The sequence below is a fragment of the Leucopleurus acutus genome, assembly GCF_964270905.1.
Source record: "Leucopleurus acutus genome assembly, chromosome: 18".
NCBI lineage: Eukaryota > Metazoa > Chordata > Mammalia > Artiodactyla > Delphinidae > Leucopleurus > Leucopleurus acutus.
Window position 1 is genome coordinate 18,542,508 of NC_139160.1, and position 22,708 is coordinate 18,565,215.

The window sequence follows — 22,708 nt, forward strand, 5'->3', positions numbered from 1 at the left end:
GGTCATTGATTGATGCAGTCATCGGGTTTCCACTGTGGAGACCTCTGTGAGACTGTCTGCTGACTTTTTGCATTCCTCATGCACAGAGCCTTGAATACAGTAGAATTATTTGTGAAATTGTTTTCCAGTCCCCCAGACACTGAAGCAAATCTCGGCAGTGGAGAATGGTTGTCTCTCTGGAATTTTATAATCTTGAGCAAGTAAACCATTACTCAAAGTTTTCTTCTGTTTCCCTGTAATTCTTTTAGAGAGCTACCAACATATCTTTTTGATCTACTGATAACCATTTAATGTATTTTTCAGGGATATCAATAAGGTTTCCAGAGAGTCTATCAAGTTCTTTCCTGAGGATGTTGATAAATAAAGTAACAACATAAACAAATCACATCTCTAGCTCATTCCACTGTATGAGCAGTAGTTCCACTAGGGAACTACAGAATAGACAAAATCTGGTCTGGTGAGGCCAAGAAAAAACTATAAGCACGGCAGTCGCTATCACCTGAATTAAAAAACTGTGTGCCCTCTGGGTGAGAATCAGAAACCAGGTGCTCTTCCTCCAAGGCTGACAGAGCTGTGCCTCGAGCACACAGCTTGCTGAGTGGAGTCAGACCTGTATTTTGCAACCCTTCTACCCTTTCTGGCCTCCCTTGAGATCCCCTTGGCTGGGTGCAGTCACACGGTGCTGTTACTAAACCGAACTTGAGTCTGCTTGCTCGAGTGGCAAAGCCAATTTACTGACACTGGGTTGTGGTGAAGGAAAGTACAGTGTTTACTGCAGGGCCAAGGAAGGAGTATGGGCAGCTCAGGCTCAAAAGATCTGAACTCCACGATGGTTTTTGGGGAAGAGTTTTTCAAGGCAAAATTTGGGGTGAGGGCTACAGGGTGTGTGACTTTCTTCTGATTGGTTGGTGGTGAGATAATGGGATGGTGTTCCAGGAGTCCTGTGCTCAGCCTGAAGTTACCATCCTCCAACTGGGTGGGGCCCTTAGTTCCTGTAGAAAAACTCGAGGTTATATTTTTATGTGTATCCCTTGAGGAGGAACTAGGACTCTGCTTTATTGCTGCACTATTGTTTGACTGCTTTTCCTTTGTTTCTGCATCGCCTCCTTTCCCTATTAGTAACTGCCCTATTGAATCTGCCCTTTGGAACTCAGGGAAGGTCTAGGAGGCTGAAGCCTTTTTCCTACAGACAGGAAACGGGGGACACAGACAAGCTTTTTTAGTGGGAGCCCCCCACCCACCAGGGTCCTGCTTGATTTCAGTGCTGGAAAAGTTTGAGTGGAACTAGAGAAATCCTTGAATGGGGAGCAGATAGCTGCAAGTTGAAGCGCCTTTGCTGCATTTCTCTCTGAGAGAAAACTGAAGCGGGGAGACTTCAAGTTTCAGAGGCTTAGTGTGACAATACATGGTACAGTGAGGGAGTAAGATGAGTGCTTTGTTCTCAACACTGTGTTTAAAGTAGGATGTCAGCTACTATCTCCTCTTGATCTTTCCTGCCGAATCTTCCCGTTAAACTCCTCCATGTAAAAAAAAAAAAAAAAATCTCCTCCATGTGATGCCCCATCACATTGGTACAGTCTTATAACTTGTGCTTTTTTCCAGTTTCCCTGTAGATCTCAATGGACAAGCTCATGGCTTAACAATGACTGTATACCTCCTGAGTGTACAATCCACAGGAACAGGCACCTGTTCCCTTGAGCGTCTTTTCAGAATATTAAGAAGTGTTTGACCTAAGAGCCACGGTTCTTGATGAGACGAACGTGAGTTCAAGTCTCAGGTTTGCCCCTTACTAACTGTGTGATCCTGGGAAGTTGCTAACTACTGGAGCCTTATTTTCTTCAATATGGGGATTAAATAAGAATGCATGCCAGTGCTTCATTAAGCCCAGGGCCTGATGCACAGCAGCCATTCAAACTTTAGAATGTGTCACTGGCATCACAGTTAATACTAAAAGTACGTTGCCCATGGCAGATCTTGCTAATCAATCATAGTGTGCACTGCAGCTTAGCTTCAGAATACTTTGCAAAAGTGAATTTTAAGTAGTCACTACTAAGCGGTTGGCCTGGCCATCCTTGGCTTGGAAAGTTATCAAAGTTATTTACAAAGTTATATTTACAAAGTTGTGTAAATATAAGGTATCCTATTGTGGGGACAGTGGGGTAGGATGGGCCAAGCCAGGAGGGGTTGGGGCTAGGAGCTCACTCAGGGGCAAGAAGGTCTGTTGGAACAAGAGGGAGGAGATGGACTCAGTACTATGAATCAAGAGTGTGAAGCCACATCCTTAAAAAACTAAAAAACAGAGCTACCATGTGCTCCAGGAACCCCACCCCTGGGCATATATTCAGAAAAGATGAAAACTCTAATTCAAAAAGATACATGTATCCCAATGTTCATAGCAGTGCTATTTACAACAGCCAAGACATGGAAACAACACAAATGCCCATCAACAGATGAGTGGTTTAAGAAGATGTGGTATATATATATTTATATATATATGTAAATATACATATATATGTATGTAAATAATGGAATACTACTCAGCCATAAAAAATGAAATAATGCCCATTTGCAGCAACATGGATAGACCTAGAGAATACTAAGTGAAGTAAGTCAGACAGAGAAAGACAAATATTATATGATATAATTTTACGTGGAATTTAAAAAATAATATAAATGAATCTATTTATAAAACAGAAACAGAATCACAGACATAGAAAACAAACTTAGGGTTAACAAAGGAGAAGTGGGGGTGATAGAAAACAAACTTAGGGTTACCAAAGGAGAAGTGGGGGAGAGGATTAATTAGGAGTATGAGAGTAACAGGTACAAGCTACTACACATAAAATAGATAAACAAGGATTTACTGTATAACACAGGGAACTATATTCAATATCTTGTAGTAACCTATAATGGAAAATAATCTGAAAAATATATATATAACTGAATCACTTTGCTGTACACCTGAAACTAAAACAATATTGTAAATCAATATACTTCAATTAAAAAAAAAAAAAGAGTACTAAGCCATGATCAGGGGACAAACCAGAGGGAGCAAATTAAAAAAGGAATCTGTGAAGGAGAGCCAAAAAGAAGTTCAAAACTTCCTATGGCGACCGGGAGTCTGGAGGTTCAGAGTTGAACCCAGGCCCAAGGGAAAAGGAGGAGAGTGAAATCCAGATAAAGAAATCCAAGAATGGTGACCTGCAGTTGCTGACACAAAAGTGGATTCTCCCAACAGTGCCCCAAGCTATAACTTGACTTAAAGACAGGTGTTGCTAGTCCTCTCCCCTTGTTTTTGAGCAGCCTCCTAAGGACTACGCATTACCCTACAAAGGCAGGGCTATTCACATGACTGGGTTACTGTTAACCCATTTTCTGGTACATAGATGAAGATAGTATTTGTTTAAGGTAAATGTTCCCTTATCTGCCTGGATCCTCCGTTCCCGAAAGGAATCCATACACCTGATAAAACAATCCCACTTCGAATTTCATAGGGGATAGAAATGTGTTTTGGTATTTTGAGCTGGATTGCAATGCACTTTCCTATAGACACATGTTCTGCTTAGAAGTTGGGAGCAAATGTAATATTAGTGGAAGGATCTTAAATTTAAAAATTTCAAGAACTGTATAACTCAAATATTTTGTCCCATTATCCTTGAGAATTCGAATATTTTGAATATCCCAGATGATTTTAAGTCCTGAAGAGGCATGAAATTCCTTTGAAAGACCTGGTGTAGTAACTCAGTGGTTACTACAATTAAAAGGATACCTGAAAATGTTTATTTGGCAAATTAACCATTGCATAATGTTGTTTCTTCGGAAGAATGATCATGAAGTCATGAGCAACTGACTTTCAAAGAAGCACTGTCAAGACAATCTGTTCATTTGGAGAAGATAAACTGTAGAAGTTCTTAGAGGCTACATAACTCCATCTGAAGCCAGTTTATTGAAAATGCAGCTACCTCACATGGGAAAGAAACCTCTAACCTGCATGTCCTTGTCTGTCTACAGGACAATCTCTTTCCTTATAAGCTAGTTAGAAGGTTCTTGGGAGCTGGCCAGGTCACACAGCTTGAGTGTGTCCTAGACTAGGTTGCCCTGCCCTTTCTCTGTCCTGCTCCATATCGCAGGGGCTGACCCCTGGAGGCTGCGTCTCCCAGGCTTTCTTGTCAGTTGGTGTCTGGGTGGATTTGGCCAACGGGAGGCAGCAGTGGGAGATAGAAGAGCAGGTGGAAGGAGGAGCAAGGCTGTCTCTCCCTTCTTCATCTTGACAGTGTCTTCTTTCTCCTCTCCTTTCACAGGTATCTCCCAGCCTCCTCCTGTTCTCTTGTCCCTTAATTCCTTATAAGCATCTCCTCCAATAAATATTTGCAACCCTAATTCCATCTCAACCTCTGCTTCCCAGAAAACCCAAACTGACACTGATATCTTCAGAGACCAGCAAAATGGCAGGGCTGACATTTTTGCTGGGAAAACCAAAACTTTAATCTCACCATTTTGTTAAAAGAAAGGCTTATGGTTTCATTTATTTTGGTGGTTAGACCAAAAATACCTGGATAAGGTGTCCCACTCTTTTATTTTTGGTTTATCTCAGGTCCTAAAGTGTTTAATTTTTCCTCTGACGGTGGTCTGTGCTGTGCACACTTATGCACGAAGACATGAGGTCACAGCGCAGCGTCTGTGAGTTCTGCTTTCACTCAAATTGCCGAAGGCGTTATGAGCAGAAACATCAGAGGAGAAAGATGGCCGGGTCAGTGCTATGTGTCCTGAAGTTCTCTGCGGTAGGCAGAAGAAACAGACCCTCAAAGATGTCCACATCCTAATCCCTGACACCTGTGAATGTTACCTACACGGGAAAAGGAACTTTGCAGATGTGATTAAATCAGGGAACCTGAGACGAGATTATCCTGGACTATCCAGGTGGGCCAATGAAATCACCAGGGTTGTATTAGAGAGAGACAGGAGGGCCAATCAGAGAGAGATGTGAAGGTGTTATGCTGCCGGTTTTGAAGAGGGAGGAAGGGTCCACAACCAAGGGATGCAGGTGGCCTCTAGAAGTGGGAAAAAGGGTGAGAAAGTGACTCCTCCTCTAGAGCCTCCAGAAGGAATGCAGCCCTGTCAATACCTTGATTTCAGCTTAGTGAGGGTGCTTCTTGACCTCTGACCTCCAGAACTTTAAGATAATAAATTTGTGTTGCTTTGAGCCACTACTTTTGTGGTGATGTGTTATAACAGCAATGGGAAACTAACGCAGTCTTATTCAGGCTTATGATTTTATCTTCTCTGGCACTTTCTGACATTTTGCATTTACTCATGGGCTCTGAAATTTTTCACACCAAAGATATTGCCTGGGTCCATCTCTATGTCATCATTTCATTCATTAACTCAAAAATATCAGCATAGTTGATTAAGAATCAGACTCAAGAACCAGGTTTGAACCTTTATGCTGCCATTTATCAGCTCTGTGATACTGGGCAAGTTACTTAACCACCTGGGTTTCAATTTTCCCATCTTCAAAATAGGAAAGGGATCAGAAAATTATGGCCTTTGGGCGAAACCCATCCTCCTGTCTGTTTTCACAAATACAGTTTAACTGGAACACAGCCACGCAATTTGTTTACATACTGTCTACGGCCGCTTTCACACCATAACAGTAGAGTTGAGTAGTTACGACAGAGACCATATGGTTCACAGCACCTAAAATATTTACTATCTCACCCGTTATAGAAGAAGTTTGCAGACCCCTGAAACAGAACAGTAACATTATCTACGTCATGGCATTTTTATGAGATAAAGCTAGCAAAGAACACAAGAAGAGTTCTTGACACACAGTCCTTAATAAACACTAGCTGTTGTTGTTTTTATTATCATCATTATGTAATTTATTATTGCCATCATTATTATTCGTCAGTTCAGCACCAACTCTACAGCAGGCATTGCCCCCACTACCCCTGCTGTCACTGCCAGGAGACCCCCGACTTCTCCTTGAGCCTGAACTACAGGGCTTCTCCTGGAGCTCTCTCTGTCCACACCAATGCCCACTTCCAGGTTTTGGGCTGCCTTGAGTCTAGGCCAGGGGAAAGAGTAGGAGGAGAATACGATAAACTCACTGTGGGTTTGATGGTACTTTGAAATCTAGTTTCTTCCCTAATCTGCCTACTACTATATACTTTACAGACTCCTCAAATAGCTGCCCCATGCATTCTGTAGCTGTATTCAGCAGGAGAGACAGGTGGAGTATGCTTACTCCATCTTACCTGAAACTGGAGCCTCTCAATACAGTTTAGTATTGTTAATTTTTTGGCAAGATGCTAAGTATTTATGGAGTTATTAAAAAGTAGTATGACTTGGTCCCTGCCTTGAAAAAGCTTGGTGGAAAGTAAGAGGTCAGGGTAATTCCCACATGTCAGAGTTTGGGCTTTTCTTTGCTGTGAAGAATATGTGTTGGGGGAGGGCCAACAGTGAATTGAGATCTCAGCCAAATGGAGCTGGTGGGAAGCAGGCTGAAGCAAGGACAGGAAAGGATGGGGCAAGTGAAGTGACAGGAGGTTTCCTTGATGAGGGGAGCACCTGGGTGGTCCAGGTACATTGAGGAAGGTTTGGGGGATTTGGTCCCAGGTCTAGAGGCAGTGTCCTGGAATATCGAGTGATGAGTATGTGTCAGCACAGGAGAAATTCATGAAATGCTTGAAGCCAGGAAGACTGTGTGCTATGATTCTGGAAGACTTGTTTCTAGGCTCTAACATGCCAGGCAAGGAGTAGGATCTGGTCCTCAAAAGCCTTGGGGTTCCATGTCATGCCCCCTTCCTGGAATGGGGTAGAGCAGGACGCAGAGCAAGAAGGCGTGCTTTGGAGGGGAGGAGTTTGGTTAGGAAGTCTAGTTTTTTTAGATAAACTTATACTGGTGGTAGGGAATACTACAAGATGAGAAGCCACATAATGAACATGGAATATTCCAGACTAGTTATCAAGAAGAAAGACAGACTGTAGAGACCTGAGGTGCTCTGCAGCCCCAACTGGACCACCCCTTCTTGAGAAGATGGTTTAAATTTAAGCCCTACCAACAGAACTCGATTCTGAATGTTAATATGCATAGGAGACCTCTGCTTTAAAAAGTGTAGAGTTTTGGAACCTTACCGTCCTGGTAAGTCCATTTGAGGTGAGGCCCAGAAATCTGCACTTTTACCAGATGATTCCGATGTGGCTGAACCACAGGTCACACAACGAGGTTTCCTTCTCTGTTAGGACTGGCTGATGCATCTGAACCGCAGGTAAGGCTTGTCAGGGGGATCATCTGTGATGAGCAAGTGACTGTGGAGGGAAGAGAAATGGGGCAGCACAGGGGGGACCACTGGTCTATTCTAGGATGTTGGGATTTGGCGCTTGATTTTTCTCACTCATCACACTTCTTCTCCAGGAGCGTGCATTTCCCAGGCAATTGATCAAAGAAAGACGAAGTACTGCTTATTAACAGAGGGTAAACACCCAATACGCTGCAAAGCAGGGTTCTCCAGTCAAAAGCTGTATTTTCAAATGTGGCTTAGGCTGGGAGGCTCCAACAAGGGTTTTGATTCATTTCTGCTTGAAAATAGAAAGGCAGAGTGTCTCTGTCCATTTGGAATAGGAAAGAATGGGGCTGAGAGAGGCCTCGGCTGGGCAAACCTTGCAGGCTAGCTTACCTCACAGGTTCAGCAAGGGAAAAAGCAGGGCATGACTATATGTCTTTTATAACTCACAGTAAGCTGGCCCAGTAGTAAAACACAGCCCAATTAGCATTTAGTCTCTAATCAGATTGGCAATCCTCCTTCCCTTTGGGGAGGAGCCTGTAATAGACTGGAGAGAAGAATAAGAAATGTTATTGGACATTCCTTTATCTATAGGAGAATTTGACTTCCCAAAAGGGATGAAAGTGATTTTGTATGTTTGAACAGAGAAACTCCAAAGGATATTAACACATGTTAATACTTCCTGGATTTATGGCAGTGAACATAAATGAGTGTCTGCCCCCCAGACAACTTTGAACAGAGTCCAAAAACTTCATCTCTAATACCTATGCTTGCTACAGAATTTTTTTCAATGAATAAGAGAATGACAAACACATCTCTTGATCAGTTTTCTCAAAAGCCCTCAAGTAGACTTAGATCTCCCCTGTAGGTCTCCTCAGAGGTAGCTGAAACCCTTAAGCCTTTCTGGAGCTTCTCATGGCCAAAGTGGGGACCATATGAGCAACAAAATAAATAATGAGAGTAACTGACTGTAATCACAAAATAAAACAGATATCCAAGGGTCCATATTGATGTAAATAAACAACTGAATAAATAATGAGAGAGAAAGAACTGTTCTTCCTTACAGACTACCAATTAAGGAATGTAGAAGGAATGACTGAAATAGAAAAACCACTCTTTTGCAAACACCACCGTAATAGTTGTTTCAGGAACCATCAATGGATGGTAAAATCACTGGGTGAAGACATCATGAGAAACAGGTATTTGTACAGTTTCAACATATATCTCTCAAGATATTCTTAATGTAAAGGGAAAATAGTAACTTTTGAAAGTAGAAACCTGGCAGACATCCCTTTAACCAAGTGATCAAAGTTAACATCACCATAATAAGACATACAGATATGTACCTCCTGGCCTGATGCACTAAGACGGTGGAACTTCTGTACTCTTGCCAAAAATGCATAAACGCAACTAATCATGAGAAAAGATGAGACAAATTCAAACTGAGAGGCATTCTACAAAGTAACTGACCTACACTCTTGACAAAAGTCTGAGTAACTGTTCCAAATTGAGAAGACCAGGAGACATGACAACTAACTGTAACATGGGACCCTGGATTGGCTCCTGGACCAGAAAAAGGACATAAGTAGAACAACTGGTGAAATTCAGATAAGATCCATAGATTAGTTAGTTTTATTGTATTAATGTTCTGGTTTTAACAATCTTACTATGGTTATGTAAAATGATAAAATTAAGGAAAATTGAGTGAAGGGGATATGGAACTCCATGTACTATTTTTGCGATTTTCTTGTAAATCTAAAATCATTTTAAAATAAAAAGTTAGAAAAGAAAGAGCCTTTCTGAATTCTATGAAGGTATTCCTTCACCTTTAGATTTATGCAATGAAGTAAGGCAGAAATTATGCAGAAGATAAAAATTTGGTATATGACATTAAATATTTTGTAGCATACATCAGGTATATAATTCATAATTAGCTGAACATAGTGTTTAGTTTCTTTCTAATAAAAAGTTGGATACTGAACATTTAATTAGGAATTTAATGCCCTAATATGACTTTAAGTCTGTGGAAAAATAGTTTTCAACTTACATAATTTTGACTTATGGCACCATTTCTAGAAAAGCAATCGTCTGCAAAACTGGGAATGGTCCGCAAACTAACCACACTTATCAGAGACTAAGTAGATTGATAGAATCTGACTTTCAGGGAGGTATTCTTACCATCTTGATTTCTTTTTTTTTTTTTCTGATTACAAATCATTATTGATTTCAATGGATAAATTAAATTGCAGCTAAAATGTGGCCATCACACTGAAGGGCTCTGTGGCATGTATCGTTATTCAAGAATGCATTGATTAAAAATAACAGAAAAGAAAGACAAGGCCTAATTCAGTTCTGGCTTCTGAGAATAATTTTTCATCTGAAAGCCTCAGAATCAACAGGGACATTCTTTGGGCAGATTCATTACCTGAAAGAACACTTTTGTTCATTCAGAAGCCTGTATTACAAGAACCAAGGAAGATGTATGAGATCATGCGTGACTCTCCAGAAGGAAATGAAATTGGGTGCAGATGTGATTCCTGTCTGATTTGGGTGATGAATGTATTCCCACCTCTATGCTGCAGAATACCAATCAATTGATTTTGTCAAGCACAGAGGCCTTAGTACTGGGGAATAGGAACGGAAATGGTGTGACAGTTCGTGTGGTAGTCAGTGTGTGTGGAGGTGTAAGTCACCTGCAAAGATTCAGGTGAATTTGTGGATTTTGTAAAAATACCAGTTAATTTTCTTTGGCAACACTAACAATGAATAGAAGCTAACCTTTATATAGTGCTTGCTATCTGCTAGGCTCTGTGCCAGACACTTCCCGCGTTAACTCATGTAATCATCACAACAACCCAACAGGATACTGATGGTAGGCTCCATTTTACAGATGAGGAAACTGAGGCACGGCAATAACTTACCTTGCCAAGTGGGCAAGTCTGGGCAGTCTGGCTCTAGAGTTATGCTTTTAACCACTACACTATATTTGGTGTAGTTTAGGGTTTTGCTTCCTTGGTATATTATGTTCACTCCTCTCTTCTGGCCATATGCTATCAATTTTCTCTTGGTTCTGGATATATAGTAAGTACAGTCAACATTTTATAAGCACTTTATAAAAATTACATCATTTAATTCCCATAACTGGTGTGTGAATTTCAATGTCTTCATTTTGCAAACTGAGGTTAAGTAAAAGTCTTCGGTCCCTAGCAATTAATTAGCGAAGGTATTAGAGAGCTACTGAGGTGGGGCTCCTATTCTTAAACACTGCTCTGTGCTAACTTTGGAGGACGTGGCAGGTTGCTCTTCTCCACCCTCCAATCTGTTCTCCCCTTCTTCCATACCGTGGAGTTTTGGGTGAATACAAGGCCACGTTGCATGGACTCTGTTGACCAGATGTCCTTGAAGCTAGATTTGGCCATGCACCTAGGCTCTAACCAATGGAATGTAAGCAGAGGAAAGTCTGCAATTTCTATGAAAAAACTGCTTAACCTGGACTTCTCTTTTTCCTGTGGGGGAAAGCAGAGCTGCCAAGCCGGCCTGGACCTGCTGGACTGTCATACCAAATTTCTTCTGATTGAGGATAAGTCACAGCCTTTAAACGGCTACCCTCTCCCACCCCATCTGAAGTATTTGAATGACAAATGTTTCCTGCATTCTGACAGAGACTTTTTTTTTTTTTTTGGCTGTGTTGGGTCTTTGTTTGCTGTGTGCGGGCTTCTCTTGTTGCGGAGTACAGGCTCTAGGTGCGCAGGCTTCAGCAGTTGTGGCACATGGGCTCAGCAGTTGTGGCTCACGGGCTCAGTAGTTGTGGTGCCTGGGCTTAGTCGCGGCATGTGGGATCTTCCCGGACCAGGGATCGAACCCGTGTTCCCTGCTGTGGCCTCTCCCGTTGCGGACCACAGGCTCTGGACGCGCAGGCTCAGCGGCCATGGCTCACGGGCCTAGCCGCTCCGCGGCATGTGGGATCTTCCTGGACCGGGGCACGAACCCGTGTCCCCTGCATCGGCAGGCAGACTCTGAACCACTGCACCACTAGGGAAGCCCGGCAGGTGGATTCTTAACCACTGAGCCATTAGGGAAGTCCTGACAAAGATTTGTTTCGTCTTGTTTTCTTATAGGAACTCAACTTCTACATAACATCAAATGCTTCAATAGTCATGTACCAGAACCAAATATAATATTCCAAGTAGTCACCTATGAATTCAGGATCTAAACATTCTGAGAACTGCTGCCTCGCGACATTCTAGATTCATTAGTTTGTGAACAGAAATATTGCTATTCATTTGACTGTGATTTCCCGATGACCTGTGTATCTTTTATCATGCATCCATTGAAAATTATGAGGCAGAATACTATTTAATGACACGAAAGGGAAAATGTTCATGATATTTTTTAAGTGAAAAAAGTGCCTTCCAAAATGGTAGGTAAAGTGTGACCCCTGTTTTATAATAGTAGGTCTCATTATCTTGAGTAATTGCAGATTTTTATTTCTTCTTTTTTGACTTATCTGTATTACAGTATTTTTTCTTCAATAAGATTGTATTATTTTTTATTAAAAAATTTTAAAGAAATAAAGGTGAAATATATATTTTATATATATATGTAATATATGTGAAATATAGGTGCTCTAACAAATAAAACTCCAAAATGTGGTGGCTTAGAGAACTAGAGGTTCAGTTCTTGCTCATGCAATGGAGCAGAGTGCAGGTTCCAAGTTGGCTGCGGTGGCTCTACTCCTTGCAGTCATTCAGGGGCTCAGGCTGACAGAGGCTCCGCCATGTTGAACAAATGGCTTCCAAGTCACAGTAGCCATCTCCATTCCCACCAGCAGGGATGAAGAAAGAGCACGGAGAAATGTGCATGGCAGGTTTCTTAGGGCCAGGCACCCATTCTACTCACTTTCCACTGTCAAGAACTCAGTCTTGCCACATCCAACTGCACGCCATTGTCATTAGCCTATGAGGTAATATCATTGTTCCCAGCTATCCATTCAGGTTCAACAAATGATTGAACAGTGTGACTTTTGATTCTTAGATTATTTTTTGGTTCAAATTTAGTGCTACTAAAAGATAATTTATCAATTTTCCTGTCAAATTCTTTTTTTCATAAAGAGCAGGGAATAAAAATTTTCTCTCCGCAAAGATTCAGGACTTAGCCTGTTACTTTTGAGCTTTGTAACAGTCACGTTGATTCACTTCGGTGTTGTGCTCTAACTCAGTTTCATTTCGAAGCAAGTGGCACCTACTATTTATAGGTCAGGAAAATAGTTGACATTCAGTCTTGTCTCTGGGGTGAAGCTAATGAATTGCAAGATTGGTTCATGGTGAATCAATTAGTTTTGAAACCATGGAATTCAGAAGTTCAATATTTCCTTTTTTTAAATCCCAGATTTCTCTCTGTGACTCCCTGCTGTTTGTCTTTTGATTTTATAGATCGTATGAGATAAGCTCTTTGCATCCTCATCTCCACCCTCTTCCTTTCTATCCTCTCCTCAGGAAAAGGGGTAGCTTGTTAAATACTGAATATAGTCCAGAGAATCAAGTGAGACTTATTTCCTTGAGTGATGGTCACAATACATTTCTTCTGATCAAGGATAACTCATGAGTCCTTAAGCAATTTCCTCCTCTCACCCCATCTGAAATATTCTGATGACAGAAATGGTTTCTGCATTCTCATCCTGTTACTCTGATATTAAAACAGAGGAAGCAGTTAAGAGACATGAAATTCTGAGTCAGGAGAGTAGGGGTGATGGATGAATAGCCTTGAAGCTTTAAGAGTTAAGGTTAGGAAAAATGAAAGACTATAAACAATGTTTTGAAAGCTAATTCACATCTCAGAGGACAGTTAAGAAAGGAACCAGAATCTGAAACGTATGGCTTAAACAAATAGAAAACCGGTAAGAGTGGGTAATCCAACACTCAAGAACCTATCAAATCTTGTCCTCCTCCTTCTCAACATATCCCTCTCCATCATTCACAAATCCTCTTTCTCTTTCTCTCTCTCCTCCTCCATTCCCTGACGTTCTTGCCTGTTCCTCTTTCACACCTGTTTACTCTGGTACCATCCTCAACTCTTTATACCTCTTTCTCACACCTTAAGGTGGCCACAAAATGGAATGGAATAATCTAAATACATGCATTTATTCACAAATAATTTTAAGCTCTAAATGTCAGCGCCTGTATTAGGTCCTGGAATCTAAATATGAACAAGATGCACTTCCTGACCTCAGATAGCTCATTGTCTATTTGGTCAGATACTTCCACTCTTTGGGAGTATGAAGGGCAGAAGAGATAGTTTTACCAGGCAGAATCTTCCCTGATTCTCCCTGGTAAAGAAGGGGACACTTGAGCTTGGGTCTTAAAAGATAATTAAGATTTTGCCAGGTAGAGAAGAAGGGAAGACCCTTTCAGGCAGAGGGAACAGCATATAAACTTTTTTTTTTTTCTTAAAAAGAGATTTCCCAGCACTAAATGAATATCATCAAGAATTAATGAAAAGAAAGTATTTCCTTCCTTATCTATTCTGAGATATGTTACCCTGACTAACGATGTCAAAGTAAGCTTTTCCTATCCAGAACCCAGTTACCTAGAATTCCTATCACTTGAGAACACAGCTGAACACCAAGTATTAAGTGAACAAAGGTCTCTGAGTAGCCAAGAGTTTCGTAGCAAAGTGTCTCTGCTTATGGAAGAACCACTCAGTCAGAGCCTCTTTCTGGATATTATGAACATCGCTCTAACAGAGCAAATCAGAGGCGGTCACACGCGATGGAAGTAGGGAAAGGTTTGAGATTTAAAGGGCTATTTCTGGCAGGCTTACTAGGAGTAGTAAGAAGTAACGGCTAGAATCCTGAGAGTTAGCTGCAGTTAGCTGGCAGGGTCAGGGAAAGATACAAGCACCTCAGCCTTGTTGTTGCCCGCTGGAGCCATCTCCAAGCTTGGGGCCGTGGTGGGCACGGAGATGAGCTGGAGCATGCCGCCTAGGAGCGGGGTAACGTTCTAGGGGAAGGATCACATTAAACCAGATAGTTCTACGTTTAATTCCAAATGAAAAGTTAAGGCATTTTCAAAGCCCTGTTTACACTTAACTACCATTTGTTTATAGAAAAGAATCACTGGTAAGCAGCATCTTAAATTAGAATGAATCACTGAAGCTTTGGCATGGCCACTTCTGAACATGTTGCCAAAGACCAGAGCCTCCTTTACCACCTCTTTCTGGATTGTTCTTCATTGCTCAGTCTTTTGCCTTGACTTACTTAGGGCCACGCAACCCATATTTATTTAGTACTCTACGGGAGAAACAGGCAAGGAAATCGGGGTCAGAGCAGAGATGAAAGAGGCATTTTTCTTGCTCCTCCAAGAGTTTGGTGGGGAGAAGAGAATGTTCACAGAGAATTTAGGTCAAGGTATAATGTGAAGGGTAGGATAAAAGCTACAAACAAAATGCTATTGCAAGCATTGGTGGAGTGAGATTATTTTCAGCCAGGCAGTCAGTGGCTTAGGGGTTGAGTCAGGGAAAATTTTGTGAAGAATGCATATTGAAGCTTGATTTTATGATTTAAACAGGGAAAGATGACAAGGAAGGCTTCTCTGGGTGACAGAGGGGACAGTGCATATGAAAGCATGGGGTTAAGGAAGTACAGGGCAGGCTTCAAGAAGCCGGTTTTGAAGTTCATAAGGATGGAGAGGGATGTTGTTGGCAAGAACAGTGGACAAGTAGGCTGGGGCCAGGCCCTGAGGCTCTTCACTGCTGTGTTTAGGGCTTTGCGTGTGGGCAGTGAGGTGTGGGGGAGGAAGTCTGTTGCTCCTGAACTTTATCCAGTGTTGCAGCCCAAAGTGGAAAAGCATCTGCTCCTTCCACATAATTGGAGAAAGGGGGAGCTGGGGGCTAGAGGTTCTGAGCAAGCAGCTCTCTCAAGCCTCCCTTCCTCCGCTCGAGGTCACAGTGACAGGGGCCCGTGGCTGAAGCTCCAGTGGTCTGGGTGAGCCAGCATGGCCTTATGCTCAGCTGGTATGAAGCCCCTGCTCCGCGATGATGTCTCCTCCCATAACACAGTCACCTTCATTCTTCATTCTCCTTCATTCAAGGAGCCCCAGTGACACTGGCCTCCTTGGCCACTCCTTTAGGGTCTTTTGCTTCATGAATGAACTGTTTTCAGCCCCCTGAACTAAAAATTTCTGGAAGGCACGAGTCACTTCTTATGCTTCTTTTGTTTACCCCTATTCAATGACAGATGCAGTAGGCTTGCAAGGAAAAGGCCTCATTAAGTATATACCAGCCCACTTTATTCCCCACAAAATGGCTGAATAAAGAGTATTAATACAGCAAACTACTTAATCCTTTAAAGATTCCTAAGAAGAAAGCTCTCAGTAGTCAAATAACTTGGATGTTTTCTTTAAATCAGCAAATTGATTACGTGAGTATTTTTACATTCCTGTTCAAGGTACAAAAGTCTCCAGAGTGCCAGTGGCTGCTTACACCCACTCCTTGGCCAATATTTTACCAGGCCCTGAGTCATAGCTCTGAAATCAATTCTGCCCTTTACCGCAAACATTACAGGGCCAAGAAAAATGATCCTTGCTGTTTAATCAGCGGGGGTGCTGGAAAATCAGGAGACGTTGATGCTGTACCGTGAGATAAGGGTCTGAATGAAGTATGCCAACCAGAGACGTGGAGGATGTGATCACATTCACTCTCAAGCCTGGCTCTAAAATGAACTCAAAGGAAAGGGTGTTCTGATGCACTCTCTGTAATTCACAGAATCACAAAATTTTTGCATGTTCAATTTCTCAGTCTTTTAAATCGTTCTTCCTCAAATAAAAAGAACATTCTAAAGGTGAAACGTGTGATAATAAGAAACTGAAATGTCAATCTATTACCAGTTTTTTTCTTTTTGGTGTGCTATCCTCCTTACTTTAAAAAATAAAGTCCGACTTCAAGAAAACAATGAGAGACCAGAGAGAAAACATCCACCATGCAATCAGAAAAGGCGAAGAACTGAGGAGATCCCAGTAGGAAGACGTCGTTGTTCTTGCTGTATCATACTTGCCAAAGACTGTAACACTAAGGCACCAGAAAGAAGGGAATTCAAGAGCTGTGGGGTGGAAATGGGTCCTTTTTTCATCTTTTCCTGGAGATCCTGACAGTGGTGCCTTTAGTGGAGGCCCTAACCGAGGGCTTGGTCACCAGTTTCCAAGCTCAGTACATCGGAGCCAGGATGGAAGGGCCACAAGCCTGATGGTTTAAATAAGGACCTTCTTCTGGCCTCTTTATTTGGGGGTAGTTTGGGGGCTGGTAGAGTCAGAGCCTCTGTGCCCATGGTCAGACTATGACTCCTTCCCGTTCATGGGATTTCCTGCTGTTTTCATTGTGAATTACTGACACCAGAGCCTCCTTTACCAACCACCGCTTTCTGGATTGTTCCCATTGCCCAGTCTCTTGCCTTGACTAACTTAGGGCCATGCAGCCAATGTTCATTTAGCATGCTATGGGACACACGTACTAGGACCTAGGGGGGACCAAAGACGAATAAGGCTTTTTTTGCCCCTCAGTAGATTTGGGGTTGGGGGAGGTGAAGGGTGATCACAGAGAATTCAGTACAAGTACTAAGCCTCTTAGACTATGTATGCTCTCTCTCTCTCTCTTTTTTTTTTTTTTTAGTATTTATTTATTTTCTTTATTTTTCTGCCTGCGTTGGGTCTTTGTTGTAGTGCGTGGGCTTGTCTCTAGTTGCGGCGTGCGGGTTTTCTGTCTCTAGTTGTGGCGCACGGGCTTAGCTGCCCCATGGCATGTGGGATCTTAGTTCCCTGACCAGGGATCGAACCCATGTCCCCCGCATTGGAAGGTGGATTCTTTACCACTGGACCACCAGGGAAGTCCCTATGTATGCTCTCTTACTGGCGCAATGGGGATACTCTCTTTGAGAATCTTGGCTGTGGAGCACATGAAGAGAGAGGCACAGTTAGGGTGACCTTGTTCATTTCCCCTACTGGACTATGAGAGCCTAGTCTTGCTTATCTTTATTGGTCTAGCTCTGTGGGCAGTGGTCTCTCAGCAATTATTAGCAGTTGCTAATAATAACCATTTAATGAAAATTCACTATGTGCCCAGAACTTTTCATGCATTATTTTCAGCAAATCATTATGACAACTCCTCTGAGGTAGACAGTATTATTTTCACTTTTCAGATGAGTCTCTGAGAGACCAGGCACCAAACAGAGTACCTGAATAGTATGTCCTTTCATCACAGACAAACCAAGGGTATGCTTCGGATAATTAAAAAAAGCATTGTTTTCTACGTTCTTTCATCTATTTATTTATTTAGCAAACTCTCACTGAGCACCTACTATGTGCTAGGAGGCCCCAAGACAGGAGACAGAGACAGAAAAATGTGTTTTAAGACATAGTTCCTTGTTTTGAGAAATTCCTTTTCATGCAAAGGAGATAGACACATGAACCAACAATTTTATTTCAAAGCCCTTAACAGGATTATTGAGAAGGACTATCTGCCTAATTAAGAAGTTATGAAACCACAGTTTTCTAAAACATTTGTGATGCTAATTATGAGACTATTTACAAAAGTACCTGAAAATGGTTTCAGATGTAAGGAGATAAGTCTCTATTTTAACAACAAATTTTTTGTGTGATGTCGTTTTCTAAGATGATACAGTAGTACCACTGTTGATGTTTAGTTCCTCACAGTGTTTTTGGCTTATAAAAGGTACTTAATGGAAACCCAATTGTTCTATCGCAACACTTACTATTTAAATTTTCTTTTTGTTGTTCTTCCAAATACTTTCTCTCAGCACATTTACTCTTTCAGATATTTTACGGTAAGCATTTTAGAGACAGCTTCCTTTTTAATTTGGATCTTGGCACCTTAAAAATAGGGCTTGATCAAGGAAAGAACTGCAGTTCCTTCCCCAATCTTGAACTGCCAAGGACTGCCCTCTTAATAATACTTCACATTTATCTTAGCACTTAAGAGTTTTCAAAGTGCTTTCCTATACATTATCTTAATTTAACCCTCTTAATTACTTGATGGGATAGGCTGGAAAGTATTCTTACTGCCATTTTTATTAGTGCCACAAAAACAATACATGTAGAGGACAGAAAACCCCCCAACAATACAGACACTTACAAAATTAAAAAGAAAATTACTGCTTCTTTATCTCTTTTCAGACCACTCCTCAGATGTAACCATTTTCAACTGTTTCTCTTTTCACTTCTTCTCACATTTCTCTCCATAACTCCAAAGTATAGTACCTGGTCATTTCTTGGTTTATCGGCCTTAGGTAGAATCTAAGAATCTAAATTGATTCCTTTCGTGAAAGTGAGAAATTTAGCTTATTCATATTACCTTCCTCTTTCATTCAAATTTTTGCTAATTATATATTTATTTTTAGTTCTTTCATTACGTATCTTTATAATATTAAATAACATAGTGCTTAAATCTGGATTTCTTCATATCTCAACTTTAGAAAAAATATATATTAGCTCCATTTATGGCAGATGAAGAATTTTTACTCTATACTTCCCTTCACCTCATCTCTCTCCCTTTTATTCCTAACTTCTATCAGCATTACCATTACTTTTATACTGTTAAGGTTTTAAATTTTAACCTTGTGTCCTATAACTATGATTCAGTCTTACATGCTTTGTTTACAGCTTGATTTAAAAAATTAAAACATGATACTTATGTTAATATGATTATGAAAATACTATACACTACAGGTCTAATTAGTGATTAGTTCCACAAGAGAGAAAATGTAGTCTTGTAACTAAACCTATGGAATTCAAAGGAGAATGTTTCAAGCATCAGAATCAAATGAGACTTAGGTAATATTGATTGTCCAAAATTAGACTACAATGCTGCAATTTGCATCACATTTGGATCTATGGCTTTTTAATTCAGCTTTTGTTTTTCCTGGAATTTTAAATTACTTAACTTTTCCCCTATGCTGTTGGTTCACTTTACAGCCATGCCTCAGTTGCAACTGGTGTTGGCTTCTAATAGCTCATAGCTGCCCACTTTTCCAGAGAATTGCCCTGGGCCTAATGGAAACTGCCTTTTCAGGGAAGTTACCCCTTCTCACACAAGCCTGCAGCTGGCTTACTGCCTGAATGACTGACACAGGGGCAATAGACCAGCTTGCTTCAAGATGGGACCCATTCTCTGGTGCAGTTTGTGATCCCTATTTGCCTGTGGAGTCACTGTACAGCTCATATTCAGCAGAGCCACGTTCTTGCTTAGCTTTTTTCTTGCCCTTTATTATTTCCCTCATTCCCCTTCTCCAAAGAGCATGTCCTCAATAAATCACTTGTAAAAGAATCCTCAACTTAGGCTTTGCTAGCAGTATCAGCTAAATGTTTTTCCTCCCCAAATTTTATATTTTGAAGTCCTAATCCCCATTGTGATGGTATTAGGAAGTGGGGCCTTTGGGAGGTAATTAAGTTCAGATGAGGTCATGAGGTTGGAGCCCTCATAATGGGATTAGTGTCCTTTTAAGAAGAGGAAAAGAGATCAGAGCCCTTCCTCTCTCTCCATGTAAACACACCAAGAAAAGGCCACAGGAGCACACAGCAAGAAGTCTTCTGTCTGCAAGCCAGGAAGAGGGCTCTCACCAGACACCAAATCTACCGGCACCTCAATCTTAAACTTCCCAGACTCCAGAACTCTGAGGAATAAATGTCTGTTGCTAAAGTCACCCAGTCTATGATATTTTGTGATAGCAGCCCGAGCTGATGAAGACAGCTAGGAAACCCAACCTAAAACAATTGTTGATAGAAGATCATAAGTCTTCACCAAATCACTACGGATTATACAGTTTTTTTACCTATTTTTTTTTTTTTTTTTACAGAACCGTCTTTCTTCTTGAATATATTTTTCTTAGAATCCTCTGACTTCCTGATAAAGTTTGGATCAGTTGCTCTCTAAGTATACTATGCATCTAAAATATTGAAATTTCTTTGATTACCTCACTTCTGGGTCAGATCCCGTAATATTTGTATCATATATCTTTCTCTTTCTCGGTTTCTCTTTTGTGTTAAAAACGTGCAATAAAATTTAAAGCAATTGTCACAAAAGTTGGACAGGGGGTTAATTTTGTGAGTCACAACAAGTCTGAAAATCTGTTTTCACTAACTTTATGATTGACAATTTGGCCGAACATATAATTCTGGTTTCAAAATAATTTCCCTTCATCCTTTTAAAGGCAATTCTGCATTGTATTCTAGTTTCTAAGGTGGCTGATGAAAAAGCCAATGTCGGTCTGATTCTTTGGGGGGTGGGGGGTATGCGGGCGGTGGGTAGGAAATCTATTATTTGTCCCTGAAGTTTTTAGCGTATTTTTTTCCTTTGGGTTTTCTGAAATTTCATCTATTTGGACACTCAATGGGCTTTTACAATCTGACAACTCCAGTCTTTCTTCACCTCTAGGAAATTTCCCTGAATTATTTTTTTAATTGTTAAAGCTCCTTTGTTTTTTCAACTCTCTTTCTGGAATTCCTCTTAGATGCACTATGGCTTTATTTGTGGATTTATCGTGGACTTATTGTCTGTATTTCTCTTAGTCCCCCTCTCCCCCATTTTTAAAATTATGCTCTACTGTCTGGGAGGTTTCTACAATTTTACCTTCACCTTGGTTCCTCATTTTGGGGCTGTTTTTTTTTTTTTTTTTTTTTTTTCAGTTATGAGGAATCCTTGGCTTTCCATCTATATTTATGAATAAAGTACTAGATTATTATTGTGAAGATCTAGTATGACTTTCCTCTGGGTGTGTGGGGTTCATGGAGAGGCACAAAATTAGTCTGTTTCTTTCCTTTTTTTTTTTTTTTTTAATAAACTTATGTATTTATTTTTGGCAGCGTTGGGTCTTCATTGCTGTGTGCGGGCTTTCTCTAGTTGCAGCGACCGGGGGCTATTTAGTCTGTTTCAACAGTGCATGTTTAGTGAATCATGCTTATTGTCATCCGCAGCTCACTTTTGCTCTCATACCTGCTAACTCTGGGCTTAGAGCCTCTCCTGGTCTTATAGGCAGAAACAACTTCAACTGCTGTCTCTGCTGCAGTCTCCTACATGGGTCCTGGGCTGTGACTTCCTCTCTCAACATGAATCATTTCAAAGGCTTCAGTTCTCAGTACTGTTATGGATGTGTCCCCTCTCATACATCTTTATTGTTGATCTAAGGAATGGCTGGGAGGAGAGTGAGGTCAGCTCATGTGTGTCGCCTGCCCTCCCGAACCAGAGCTTGGTCACTGCCATTTTCTAGTTCCCGAAACTTGGGCACACAGGAATTATATGCTTTGTCAAATGACTAGTAAGCTGTGGAGGTGAAAACTAGAATCCCGGTTTTCTGTCGCCTAGTCTAATGTTCTTTCCATTTCTCTGTACCTCTTCACCACGCCTTGTCCTCTCAGTCCTTATCAGTGGAATTCAAGACAGCTCAGCAGGAATGTTTACAAGCAGATTTTTGAGCACGTGTCTCATTAAAGCCAGATGTGAGGACAGATAATGCATTTGTATTTGCTTTGAATATTTTTCCTGAGTCAATGTCACTGTCACTCTCATCTTGGGCTTACACAGAAACATCAGAGATGAAAAGAGGTGGAAAGTTTTTAGTTTTAAAACCAGTGTAAGTCACTTGCAATAAAAGCTTTAAAATAAATTAGTTGACTAGGGGGGAAAAGCACTTTCAAAAATGCTCACTATGACCTGTGAACATCACATTTATTAGGGCCTACTCCGGTTCCAGTTTCTGAAAGCTGGTGGTGTGTGGGCGGAAGAAGAGACATATCAATTACTTTTGTCTACTGTGTAGCCAAAACAAGCACCTCCCTTAACCTCAATCAGACCCACCTGTATTTTCCCTCTCGTTACCAGTTTTTGTACCCATTAATCATTGAAAAACAGAAGCTGGAACACGGAATTATGGCCGTTATTACACACACAGGGCCTGTTAAACCAAGCGGATTAAAATTTCTCACCTTCATTTTCAGAAAACCATAGTTAATATTAACTGAGAGGAATAGGTATAAAGTAGGGATTCCCTTTTAATTAGGAAATCTGAGAGCAGAGAGTAACAATTCGCTCATTCAGTGAACAAACTTCTATCAAGTACCTCCTACTATATGCAGGCATTGTTAGAAATTTGGAATAAAAACAGATAAAATGGTGAGCATCTAGTGGAGGAGGGAGGCACGAACTAAATAACAAAAGTACATGGTAAAATTATGAACTGGGAAACACCATGAAGGTAAAGTCCACACACAGTACCATTGATAACCAGGGGAAGGCAGGCAGGGAAAGCTTTTCTGCAGGAGGGACTTTTTTTTTTTAATTGGAGTATAGTTGCTTTACAATGTTGTGTTAGTTTCTGCTGTACAGCAAAGTGAATCAGCCATGTATACATATATCCCCTGTTC